Here is a 13,070-nt window from a genome sequence, read left to right as displayed (position 1 = left end):
TGAGGTTTATAGTAATGGAGTCTCAAAGAGAAATGCCAAGAGATCCTTAAACTGGCTGAGACAGAGACATGCTTTTGATTGTAAAGGTAAATATATATAGGTACATAGACATGGACACAATTGGTTTGGAACATGATGAAAATATAGTTTAAAGCATGATAAATTTTTTGTAGGGCATGTTTGCCTTTTAGGCAAAAAGCCAAAATAGGATGAATGTATATTTTGTTAAGCAAGTGACAAGTTTGTGTTAGGTATGGGTTTGTAAAGGTAGAGATAGCAATATGTGACATGACCCGTTAACCCAATACGAAGAACACGACATGATAAAAAGGGGTTAAGGTTTATCCTTAACGGGTTTTGGTCAAAACGGGTTGACCCGTTATGACATGATTGCTTAACAAGTTGATAACGGGTCAACCCATTTTGACTCATTAAGAAATTTAAAGTTACAATTATACCCTTATACCAAAAAATAAAATTATTGAGATTTTAATTTCGATATTTTTATTGTTTGGATTGTAATTTTGAACTTGTAGTTAGTTTTATATTTTTTTATAGATATTATGATTTTAACATTTATATAAAATTATGATAAACTTAAGTAGGTCAAATGGGTTAATTTTCGGTATGTTCAATCCATTTACATAAACGGGTCAAAATAGGTTGATACGACACAACCCGTTATGTTAATGGGTCGTGTTAAGGTTTGAGATTTTGACACAATAAGTTTCACAGGTCAGGTTAGGGTCGACCCATATAGTATAATATACATATCTTAATACGACACGACATGAACACGACTCGTTAACACGATTCGGCACCCCTATGTAAAGGTGGTGGTTGTTAAACATTCTTTCTGTTGCACTGTGTAAATGTAAGGTGACAATATATAATTGTACTCACTACAACAAAATCTGAATTTTGGGACGATTTTTGTTTAGAATGAAATGAAAATCGTCCCAAAAAATGAGATATAAGGAAGAAATTTAGAGTTCGTTCCCAAAAAAGATTGAAATATGTTGACCGTTTGAACAGTATATATAGGGACGATAAATTACGTCCCTAATAAAATAACATTTCAAACGTGGTAAAGAAATTGGCGGGTTAAGCCTGGGAAATTGACTTTCCGTTCGAACATGTAGATCATCAATGTTCAAAAGCGGATAACAGAGTTCGAATGGTTATTTTTCATTCGATTGGTATATGTGTTGTTTGAGCACTAACATTAATTTTAATTAAAGAATATATAATAGAAATCAACAATTAATTTATAAAAAAAAATTAATTCATAATTCATTAAATTTACCAAATATCACATATTGTCCATACAAAAAAAAATATAAATTAAAAATACAAAATACTAAGATCCTAAGTCTCAACATACATCCTCGACTGAAGCTAGGTGTGTCTCTATCTGTGTCATTCGAGTACAGATCATCTCTTGAGTCACAGACATGAGATCAATCTCCGTATGCAACTCAGAGAAGACAGTCTGGATCTCCGTACGCAATGCAGTAACTATCTTTGAAGTCTGTGTGCAAATCCCTACACACACTATATTAGCAATCTAGTCATGAGTAATAGTGCGTGAGGCCTCGGACTGTGTGGATGTGTCACCGACCGATACTCCATGATCTATCGGATGTGCATCTTCGACCTGAGTATCAATCGGCTCATCCCTAGGAGCACAATGATGAAGTCTCTAGTGCCTCATGCTCCGTGACAGGGTGGAGGAGTTGATCCGTCCATTTGGCTCCCGGATATGCTTGGCAATATCTAGTAAGACCTTGGCCTGTAGTAGAAATCACGTGATGAGGATCCCAAAAGGTAAATATATGTCATAACGTAGGAAGCCTCTGATCGAATCCTACTAAATATATAGCCCATTATGTCGATAGCTACCATACGAGCAATCCATATCATAAACTTCGTCCAATCAATGCCAATCTCTGTCTTGTGCTGCCTCGGATCAATATTATTAGTAATGATTAAGTTCATGGTCTTGAAGAAAGAAGATAAATAAGCATGTTTGATGCTCTTCATCCCATCAAAGGAAGGAGCATCTAGACCAACAACCAACTATCTGACCTTATGACCCGTGAGGCCATTGATCTCATCTCTATCAGAGCCCTCATCCTCAACCGTCTCCCCATCAGATGTAGACTCCCTGGGCACCACTTTCGGATAAGCAGTTAGCAAATGTTGGATGTTGATGAAATCAACAAGTCTGTGTACTAAAAATATAAATGATGCTCCCCGTACAGTGATTGTATATGCATCATCAGCATCTCGACTGGTACCATCAAGCGCTCTATAAAACTCAGTGACAATGTCTGAGGTGAGGTGGAATGCCTCATCCCAGTGGTCTAGAATTAGTGTCCAACCACGCTCGATGCAGACGGACGCCAAGGAATGCCCCTCCCAGAGAAGATCTTGAAAGACAAAGATCTTCACCAGACGCTCCAATAACACTGTCTTGTTAGAAATGTATCGCCACTAGTACTAGCGGAAGTTTCTGGCCTTGATCTGTTACACCTTCTTCCCATAGAAGACATTTACAACCTGAAAATTAAATAACAAAATTAAGAAAATGAGTTATAAAATACCAAATATAAAACAGTGACAAAATTATAAATGACTAAAATAATTTAAATTTTTTTTACTCTTAAGCATTCAATTGAATTACAAGACATCCAAACGCCACAATGCAATTTAAATTAACTGTTCGCACAATGTTACAGACGTTGTAACGGAAACAAAAGTGTTCAAACGGTTTCCCAACCGTTTGAAATTAAAACATGTTAGTAATACGTTCGAAGGCGTTTGAACACTTTTGAATGTCATTTTTATGTTTGAACGCCATCTTAATAGATGGTTGAACGGTATCCTAACCGTTTGAGATTCTAACCCTTGAGCTCTAACCATTTGAACGTGTTTAAAACATGTTCAAATGGAATCTGGATCGAGCTCAGCAATCAACTCAGTGGCAATTGAAACGAAAGGACTCTTTCTTCCACAAATAATACACACACAAGGGTGAAAATTGCGTAGAAGCATTCCTACCTTGTGTTTTCTAGCCCTATATACTAAATCTATAAATTATATGAGTTTTCTACTTTTTTTTTTCTCAAAACTAAATGAAAATAACCAAAAAAATACTTTTAAACGGAGAAAAAAGGTACATTTTGAATAGTTATATTGTTGGTCGACGGTAGCGATGATACGTCGGTGATATGACATGCATTTGATCGGTTTTTGTGTTTTGAACATATAAAACAACAAATGCGAGGGAGATCGATTGAATAACTAGGTGCCTCTTATAGTGTAGATGCGTTTGAACGCATTTATGCAGCATTCAAACAGACGTTTGAATGTTAAAAGTTTCTTTGTTCAGAAGATTTTCTGTTCAATTGGGTGTTCGAACGCAATATATAAGAGTTCAAACATTAGTATCCCTCAATTTGCATATTGAATATTTTTTTTTTAACTCATTTCAAATATAATATAGTAATATATACTATACTAATAACTATATATTATATAATAACTATATATATTATATAATAGTATATAATAATATATATATATATATATACTATATAACTATAATATAGATATACACTATAATTGTACAATATATAAACTATATCAAACGCGTGTGCCCGTCAATCACGATATAATAGCATTATACACTATATAACTATGTATTATATAATATATTTTATATAGTATATATTATATCTATATAGTATATATTTATATACTATAGTGTTAGTAATACTATAGACTATAGTGTTAGTTTTAGTAATGTGTTAATGATACTATATATTAATATAATAATACTATAGTATTAGTAATACTATAATACTATAGATTGCTAACATTTAAGATTACTATATACTATATACTAATACTAATCATTATAGTATATTTCAATATCTATCATAACCGTTCAATACTATAGTGTTAATATAACTATATAATAATACTAAGACTATATAACTATTATAATATAACTATATATTAATATAATAATACTATAGTGTTAGTGTTAATAATACTATACACTATAGTAATAGTAGTATTATAGTGTTAGTGTTAGTAATAGTATCGACTATAGTGTTAGTAAAACTATAGTGTTACTAATACTATAGTGTAAGTAATATTAGATATTAATATAATAATACTATAGATTACTAATTAAGATTACTATATACTAATACTAATCATTATAGTATAACTATAATCATTATAATATAGTTCAATATCTATCATAATCGTTTGAACGAAGCATCAAAACTATTCGAACGTCATGTAAATATTAGAACAGTTTTTGCCATAAATTAATACGTGCGAACCGTTTGGAGGGACTCTCACGAAACATTTATTGGTGAAAAAACATTTGAACGCTTAAGATTAATGTACACATATAACGTTTGAACACTTCCGCAAAAATTTTCAAGCAGAAAAAGTTTGCCACTCATGAATTTTTCACGTTCGACCGACAAATATTGCCGTTCGAACGCTTAATTACATAAGAGGTCGCCTAGGTGACAGATTATTCCGCCATAATAAGTTGTACATTAAATAACAGGACGCCGTTTCCATGCAAGGGAACTTATTACAATGACTTATGTGCTTCGTAATAAGTTCAAAAATCCTTATATCCCTCCTAGCACCATCAGTCCCTCATTCCACCATTCTTCTCATTCAACCTAACTTTTAGTCGAATTTTCCTCTCTAAAATCCTCCACAATCCTCAATTTTCTTCCAACAATCATCTATTACAAAGAGGGCTGCACAGTTGTATTGATTAAATGTATGGTTTTTGTTAAACATAGTTGTACATTAACTAATTTTCTTCATTATATTGATTTTATAGTTTATATATATATATATTGTGTAGGTGTTTATTGAAGTGATTGGAGTTACACGTGAATTCTTTGAAGGTATGTTCGTGTTTTGTTTATATAAATGACGTATTTGTGTGTTTATCACTATTGTGAATTGATCTTTGAGTTGATTTCTGAGTTTGTGTTTTGTCTCTGTTTCACGTCTGGATTCTAGGTTACAACTGTTCAAACACTATAATTTTTCGTTAGAATAGTTTTTCCTGTTCGAACATTCTTCTACGCGTTTGAAAGTTTGTGCTCCTAATTTATATAGTGTTAGTGTTAAAATAGTATAAAATAATAATTAATCAAAAAATATAATTAATATTAAAATAATAAATAATACTTAAAAAATAAATATTACTTAAAAAAACTAGACATAATAGTAGTAAAAAAATATTAAAAAAATCTTAACATATTTAATTAGAATAGTTAGAATGAGAATATTCTTAAAAAATATTTAATACCTAATATGAAAATAATATAAAACAATAGTAAAAATACATAATACTTAAAATAAGAATAGTATAAAAAAATAATTAATGAAAAAATTATAATTAATACTTCAAAAATAAATAATACTTAAATTATAAATAATACTTAAAAAATACTAGACATAATAATAGTAAAAACTCTTAAAAACTCTTAACATATTTAATTAGAATAGTTAGAATGAGAATATTCTTAAAAAATACTTAATATTTAATGTGAAAATAATATAAATACATAATACTTAAAATACATTTTGTTGTATTGTATAATTGTATTCTCGTTTCTTGCATTGTTATTATGTGATATTATCGTATCTTGCATGTCGTATCGAAATAACCCTTAGACTCATTCGAGAGTTATCAATTTTGTTAAACCGTTGATTGATAACTCTTGAATTGTTCAGAGTGAACATCTTGAGATTGTAAGATCATTATTACAAACTATCGAATTGTATATGTCGCGTCCGATGTCATGATTTTGGTAGAATCTTCCAATATTATTATCTGGATATGCAGTCTCGGTTATGATGCATCGACGTCTTACTTGTCTGTGTGCAAGACCAAACGAGCATATTTGGATAACTATGGAGAGATGCTGTCAAAATTTTGTTGGATATAACAAATATTAGTTGGTAAGTTGGTGATTATGATCTTACAATCCTAAATGAGATAGGACCAACTATCCAATGAAAGGAATGCGCAATATGTTAGATAAATACTTGTTTGTTGATGCACGTGACTGTTTGTAATAGGGTATTAGACGTGGATAAAAGTTGTATGCGAGTTAGAAATCGGTTGGCTGATGATTACAATATATATGCTGAAAGTGTTAAGAAATTTTTGGAATTCGCATCCTGTACAATTGATAGTGACGGTTGTACTAGATGTCTATGCCAACAATGCAAGAATTTGCCTTCTCATCAGATGAACTTGGTAGAGAGCATTTGTTTGTCAAAGGTATTGATCAAGGTTATACTGACTGGGTCTTACATGGATAACCATATCCAGCGTCATTCGAGTCTCAATACAAAAAAGAAGACATTGATGAAAATGTACATCCAGAGGTTGTTGGTGATGAATATGAAAATGATGTAGAACAAATGTTGGGTGACATTAGTACGGGAATGCTTATAGATGAAGGTGATGTAGACGCATCAATTTCAAATGATTCGAGCTGTAACACTTTTACACGCTTGTGAAATGATTTACAGCGTGAGTTATATTTAAGATATAGAAGGCACAACAAGTTGTCATTTACATTTAGATTGCTTAATATAAAATCCATGTGTCGAATATCTATTAAGGCTGTCAATAAGTTGCTCGAGCTGTTTAAAAAGGTACTTCTATCAGACAATATTTTATCCCGCAACTTTTATGAAGCAAAACAGTTGAAAATAGAACTCAGGTTTGACCACAATTTAATACATGCATGTAAAAATGATTGTGTTATTTTGGTGAGAGAATGAACAGCTAAACGAGTTTCTCATTTGCCATGAATCGAGATAGACAACTGAGAAGCAAAATGTGCTGCGAAAGGTTGTACGCCTCTTTCCATTGATACCTAGATTACAACGGTTATTTATGTCCTTTCAATGACTGTGGACATGACATGATACTCATCATCTAGAGTCATGAATGATAATGTTTTGTCACATTATACGAACTCTCAAGTTTGAAAGAAATTTGATTTAGAACACTCGTGGTTTGCTGAAGAACCTTGTAATGTGCGACTTGGATTAGCAACAAATGGATTTAATCCATTTGGGAACATAAGTACTAGCCATAGTACTTGGTCAGTTATACTTTGTTGTATAATCTACCACCGTGTAAGTGTATGAAAAATCCATATTTCATGATAAGTTTGTTCGTTCCAGATCCGAGATCACCAGAACATGATATAGACATACACTTACAGCCATTAATTACAAAATTGAAAGATTTGTGGGAGAATGGAGTCTTAACATTTGATTCATCAACAGACAAGTCGTTCACCGGAACATAAGTACTAGTCATAGTACTTGGCCAGTTATAGTTTGCCAGTTATACTTTGCTATATAATCTACCACCGTGGAAGTGTATGAAAGATCCATATGTCATGATAAGTTTGTTCATTCTAGCTCCGAGATCACCAGAACGTGATATATACATATACTTACAGCCATTGATTGCAAAATTGAAAAATTTGTGGGAAAATTGGGTCTTAACATTTGATTCATCAACAGGCAAGTCGTTCAAGGAATGAAACGGCTACATTTTGTGAGTGACTGATGAAGATTAAATTACCGGATGGGTGTGCCTCAAATCTAACAAGGTGTGTGTGGATAAATGACTGAACAATTGTTAGAGTAAAAAGCCATGATTGTCATGTATTTTTACAATGTATCTTGCTTGTTGGTATCCATGGATATGTGACTGTGTTGGGTGCATTTTTTAAAGACTTATGTGCTAGAGCGTTGAATGAAAAAGCTTTGGATCGTATGGAACGAGAAATTGCTATAATTTTGTGTAAGCTGATGAGTATTTACCCATTATCATTTTTCGATGTCATGGTTCACTTAGTCGTTCATTTGTTATGTGAGGCTCGACTCGCAGGACCAGTTCAGTATAGATAGATGTATCACATTGAACGGTTCCTTGGGAAGTTAAAACACACAATAGGTAACAAGCCCTGCCCAGAAGGATTAATTGCAGAAACATATATTGATGATGAGTGGCATACATTCTGTTCCAAATACTTCGAAGGGATTGACACGAGGTTTGATTGGTCGGAAAGAAACTTTGATGTTGATCAAGCAAGACAACAAAACTTACTTTCTATGTTTTCCTAACAAGTACGTCCACTTGGCACAGCGCGTGGTTATTTGTGTGGAAATGAGTTCGAGAAAACTCAGTAGTACATACTAAACAATTGCCCCGAAATAGAGAGCCACTTGAAGTAAGTTCACATTATTTACTAATTAATATTGTAATTTACTTTAGAAAATTATACGAATATAATTTTTTTGGTAATGTTTAATTTCAGTGATCATATTAATGTGCTCAAAGAACTGTGAGTAAATGATATAGACCAGAAACATGAAGAAGAGTTTTCGAAACGGTTTGAACAACGGGTAATGATATTACAGATGCAAATTTGCACTAAATTAAAAAATACATTGGATTGTTGATTTTTAGATGTTTATGCATTATTTAATATGTAGGTTGTACAAATATCGAAACAATATATCGGACGAGCTGTATGCACTGGCGTGTGGCCTCTCTGGATGCACTGTTCGATATTTTACATGTATTTCTCGAGGAAGTAAGTATTACAAAATGGATCGAGAACGCTAAAGGAAAACACAAAATAGTGGTGTCCTAGTCAAATGAAGTCATGACAGAGACAACATTGATTTCTATGGGGTTATTATCGATATAATTGGAATGATATATTTGGGGGAGTTTGTGGTGTATCTATTTAAGTGTGATTGGTGGGATTTAAGCAATCATCAAATGGGAAAACGCCATGATAAATATTTTCTGAATATTAATACATAAAATAAAAAATAACATAAAGATGACCCTTTTTATTTTGACTTCCCAAATATCTTAAGTATTCTACTTAGATGATTCTGAGTTAGGAAATGAATGGCAAGTAGTACAAGAATTTTCTCTAATAATATATAGAACGTTTTTCCTGAGGCAGAGGAACAAGATGAAAAAGAAGATGATCTCTCTACTCAAGAAGCATACCAAGAGAGTTAACTTGTCTTTAACTTGTTTGTGGATTTGAGCCAGTATGAGATGATCTCATTACATATGGAAGATATTGAGGCTGAAATTGTTGATGCGACAGTTAAGCAAAATGTTGAGTCATCTGAATTATCTACATATGATGAGAGCGAATCTACAAATAAAACTGATACAGATGATTGACCAATTTTATATTCACATTACACAATATCTCAAAATTATGCCACCAAAGAGGAAGGAAATACGCATCTCATCTTCATCTGTTCCTACATTTCCATTTGATTCACCACTAAAGACTGACTCTATAGAACAAGGTAAATATCAAATCTAAGACTCATTTTTTTTCAATTAAGATAATTGATAATTGATACAAGGTAAATAACTAAATATTTTATAGAGTTAATAGTACAATCTCATCAAATTCGAGGCACTATTAGAGACGTGACGTTAAAGAAATATCATAAAATGAGTAAGATTAAGGTTAACATTCATGACGAACATACCAAAGGCGGGGGACTAGAAGCAACTTAGCTTACATCGCATGTGAGTACTCTTACACGGACTTATGCACCTTTGGCTACGATTTCATGGCATAAAATTCCGCAAGATGTGAAAGAGCTTATAAAAAAATATTTTTTGGTACGTAATATTTAAATAATTAATTTATATTAATATTATTTAATATTCTAAGTGATAATATCTGTGAATATATTTTTTCAAGAACGACTTCGAACTAAATTTTCATCGAAAAGGAGCGTAAGACTGTCGATGAGCTTATGTATAACGCATTCCACAAGTATGAGGTGAGGTGTCATATGTATTACAATAAGTACGAGAACAAGGAAGATGCACGCCAACATCCTTTTTAGGTTGTCCGACCTTCTAATTGGAAAAAAATTTGCGACATATTTCAGAATCCATCATATAAGGTAAATTAAATGAGTTTTTTATGTTTCTTATTTATAATTTTTGCTTACTAATATTTACAACTTCTATGCAAGAGTGAAGTTCTATAAACAAAAAAATTAGATCGAAGTTGAAGATTCATCATCACGCAAGCTCAACATCTTTCCATCGCCTCTATATGAAATTGGTAATATGCTTTTTATTTTTTATTCTATATAATTTATTTTTTGGGGGTACTAAGTTTAATATTGACTTTATATATTAACAATATCTCTTGTAGCAAGAGTCAGACACCAATTATAATCTTACAAAATTATATGATGCATCACATACTGATTGTAGTGGAGAGTGCATTCATTTCGATACTCATAAAAATTATGTCAGTATTATAATTTGTTTTAATTAAACGTATTTGAATATTTGTGAACATATTAATTCTTTATTTTGTGTGTAGGATAAAATGGTTGCTCTACATGTTGAAGATGCATCAGATCAAAATTTATCAACAAGTGATGTTGAAATTTTTTCACAAGTTCTAGGTTAACGTTTAGGATATTTGAGGAGTTTGAGTCACTGTGTAAAGTCTTCTAGCTCTTCCTCAACATCAAGTACCTCTATAGTGTTAGAGAAATCGAATTCCAGGATCGAAGAATTGATTATAAGACAGTATGAGTTAGAAACTCAATTGACAAAATAAGCATACATGGAGAGGCATATCAAACAACAAGAAGAGTTTAAGAGAGAGATGCAACTCCAAATGCAGATGCTAATGTAATAGTTCAGGCTTCCAAGCAACTAATTTTCGTGTTTTGTATACATAATTTTGGGATTTAATTATAAAGTATTGTACAGATGATATTATTAGCATTATTACTATTTTATTTATTTAGTTCAGACTTATGACTATTTTTATTTGTATTAAACAATATCTAATGTATTTTCTTAAATATTCTTTAATTATGCCTATTTTGTTTCAAATTTTTTGTTAAAATAAAACATTAATCGTTCGAACGTTTCATAACAGGATACATCGGAAACAATCATTCAAACATCACATGATACCGTTCGAACGAATGTTAACTGGAAAATCGCTTGATCCTTTCATTATACGTTCGAACATCATACTCAATCCGTGAAAATATAATTCTCGTTCGATCGTGAATTAGTTTGTTTGAACGTTTCCTCATGTCTATTTAGTTGAACGGACTAGTAACGATTGACCACCCATGTAGGATATGTTCGAACATACATATACGTTCGAACGCTTTTTTTTTTTTTGGCTTTTGAACTCCTTTTTGAGACGAAATTCAACCGTCCCAGAAACAAAAGGTTGTTCGAACAGTCCAACAAATTTTTATCCCAAAAGATATTTTTTGGGACGTCCCAAAATACCTTTTAGGACAGTGATATTGGGACGACTTTGAGACGCTTTATTTTTGGGACAAAAATTCAATCTTTTGGAAAGAAAATCTTCATCCCAAAAGAGATGATCTGTTGTAGAGACTTACTGGCCGATGATGACTCAAGATTCAGAAGAAGTTAGGTTACAACATCATGTACATTAGTATGCAACTGTTGTTCAAACTATATATTTGCCAGTTGCATATTAATGTTTTTGTGTGCTCTTGGAATTGATGGTCTAATAATATTGTATTGGATGCCATTGTATTCGAGTGGTAATGGAAAAGTGGTTTAGCAATGTATTGTGCAAGAGCCCGACTGAGCCTTGATGTGGTTATAGGTTGTGCTTGTGCAATAGACTATACTTGACAATAATTGCCTCAAATAGAGCCACGTTATTTAAGTTTATATGTTTGTAGTGATTGATTTTACTTTAAGCACTGCAATGTATGTTGATGACGGTTGCAAAAGAATTGGTCCTTGTGCAATGGATGTATTTAAGTTTATAAGCTTTGGGAGAAAATTGTAATGTGTGTAAGATTGTTTCTTGCAATGGTTTTTCTGCAGTACATGTAAGAATAACATGTACTATAGTGTTAAATGTATATACAAAATATAATACAGTACATGTACATCCCGTGCCTATTGAAAATCTTGTAAAGCATTCGTATTGGCAAGATCAAGCACTCGTATGCTACACACAATTAGAAACAACAATTGCAAAGCCCATTTTAATGCGAAAATAAATTTGTTCATTCGTAGTAGCAACGATTTGTTGCAGTTAATAAATTAGCAATGAGTCTCATTGCAATTACTATATTTATTTCCAACGAATTACATAATTCATTGCAATTAATAATATTTGCAGTATTTTTGTGATTTTTCATCAATTTGTTACAAGTAGAAATCTGCAACCAGTTCAAAATCATTGTAGCAATATATTAATTTGCAATGACTTTGAAATTTGTTGGATTAAAAAATTTGCAACGATTTATCAATTCCTTGGTAAAAGTTATTTGCAACGATTTAAGAATCCGTTGCTAAAAGATATTTGCAACGATTTGCTAATTCGTTGCTAAAATATATTTAGAGCACTAGTAGTGGGCTAGCTAAAATCAAATTTTAGCTAAATGTACATTAATTTTAGCTTTAGATGAATTGGCTAGCTAAATTTATTGAGCCAAAGGAGGCTAGCCAAATATTACTTTTGACTAAAATATTCCCTTCCCGCTGCTTTTGTCTCCCGCGCAGTAGAAAAAATTCACAAGCTTCGGACAACTCTCTTCCAAAAACTTAGCTTGAAGAAAACCCAGGATTGCAAAAAAAAAAAAAAAAGGCTTGACACAGCAAGACATCTTCAATCTTCAACCCAACCCAATCTTTAACCCATGTAAGCAGGGAAAAAGTTATCTTTGGTGTGATAATCTATTGTGATTTATTTCCTCTCTTTTGCGATTTCTTTTGTGATAATCTTTTGTGATTTATTTCCTCTCTTTTTGGTTGGTTGGTTGGTGTTTCGAGTGGGTTGATGTTGTATTCGTGGGATTTGTAGTGTTTGTGAAAGAAGACACACATGATGAAAGAGACTCTTTGTTGGGTAGGTGGTTGCGGTAACAGTGGCTGTGATGGGGAAAATCATTTGGTAGAG

Source organism: Juglans microcarpa x Juglans regia, chromosome 4S, assembly GCF_004785595.1.
Source record: "Juglans microcarpa x Juglans regia isolate MS1-56 chromosome 4S, Jm3101_v1.0, whole genome shotgun sequence".
NCBI lineage: Eukaryota > Viridiplantae > Streptophyta > Magnoliopsida > Fagales > Juglandaceae > Juglans > Juglans microcarpa x Juglans regia.
Note: the sequence above shows the minus strand (reverse complement) of the source record.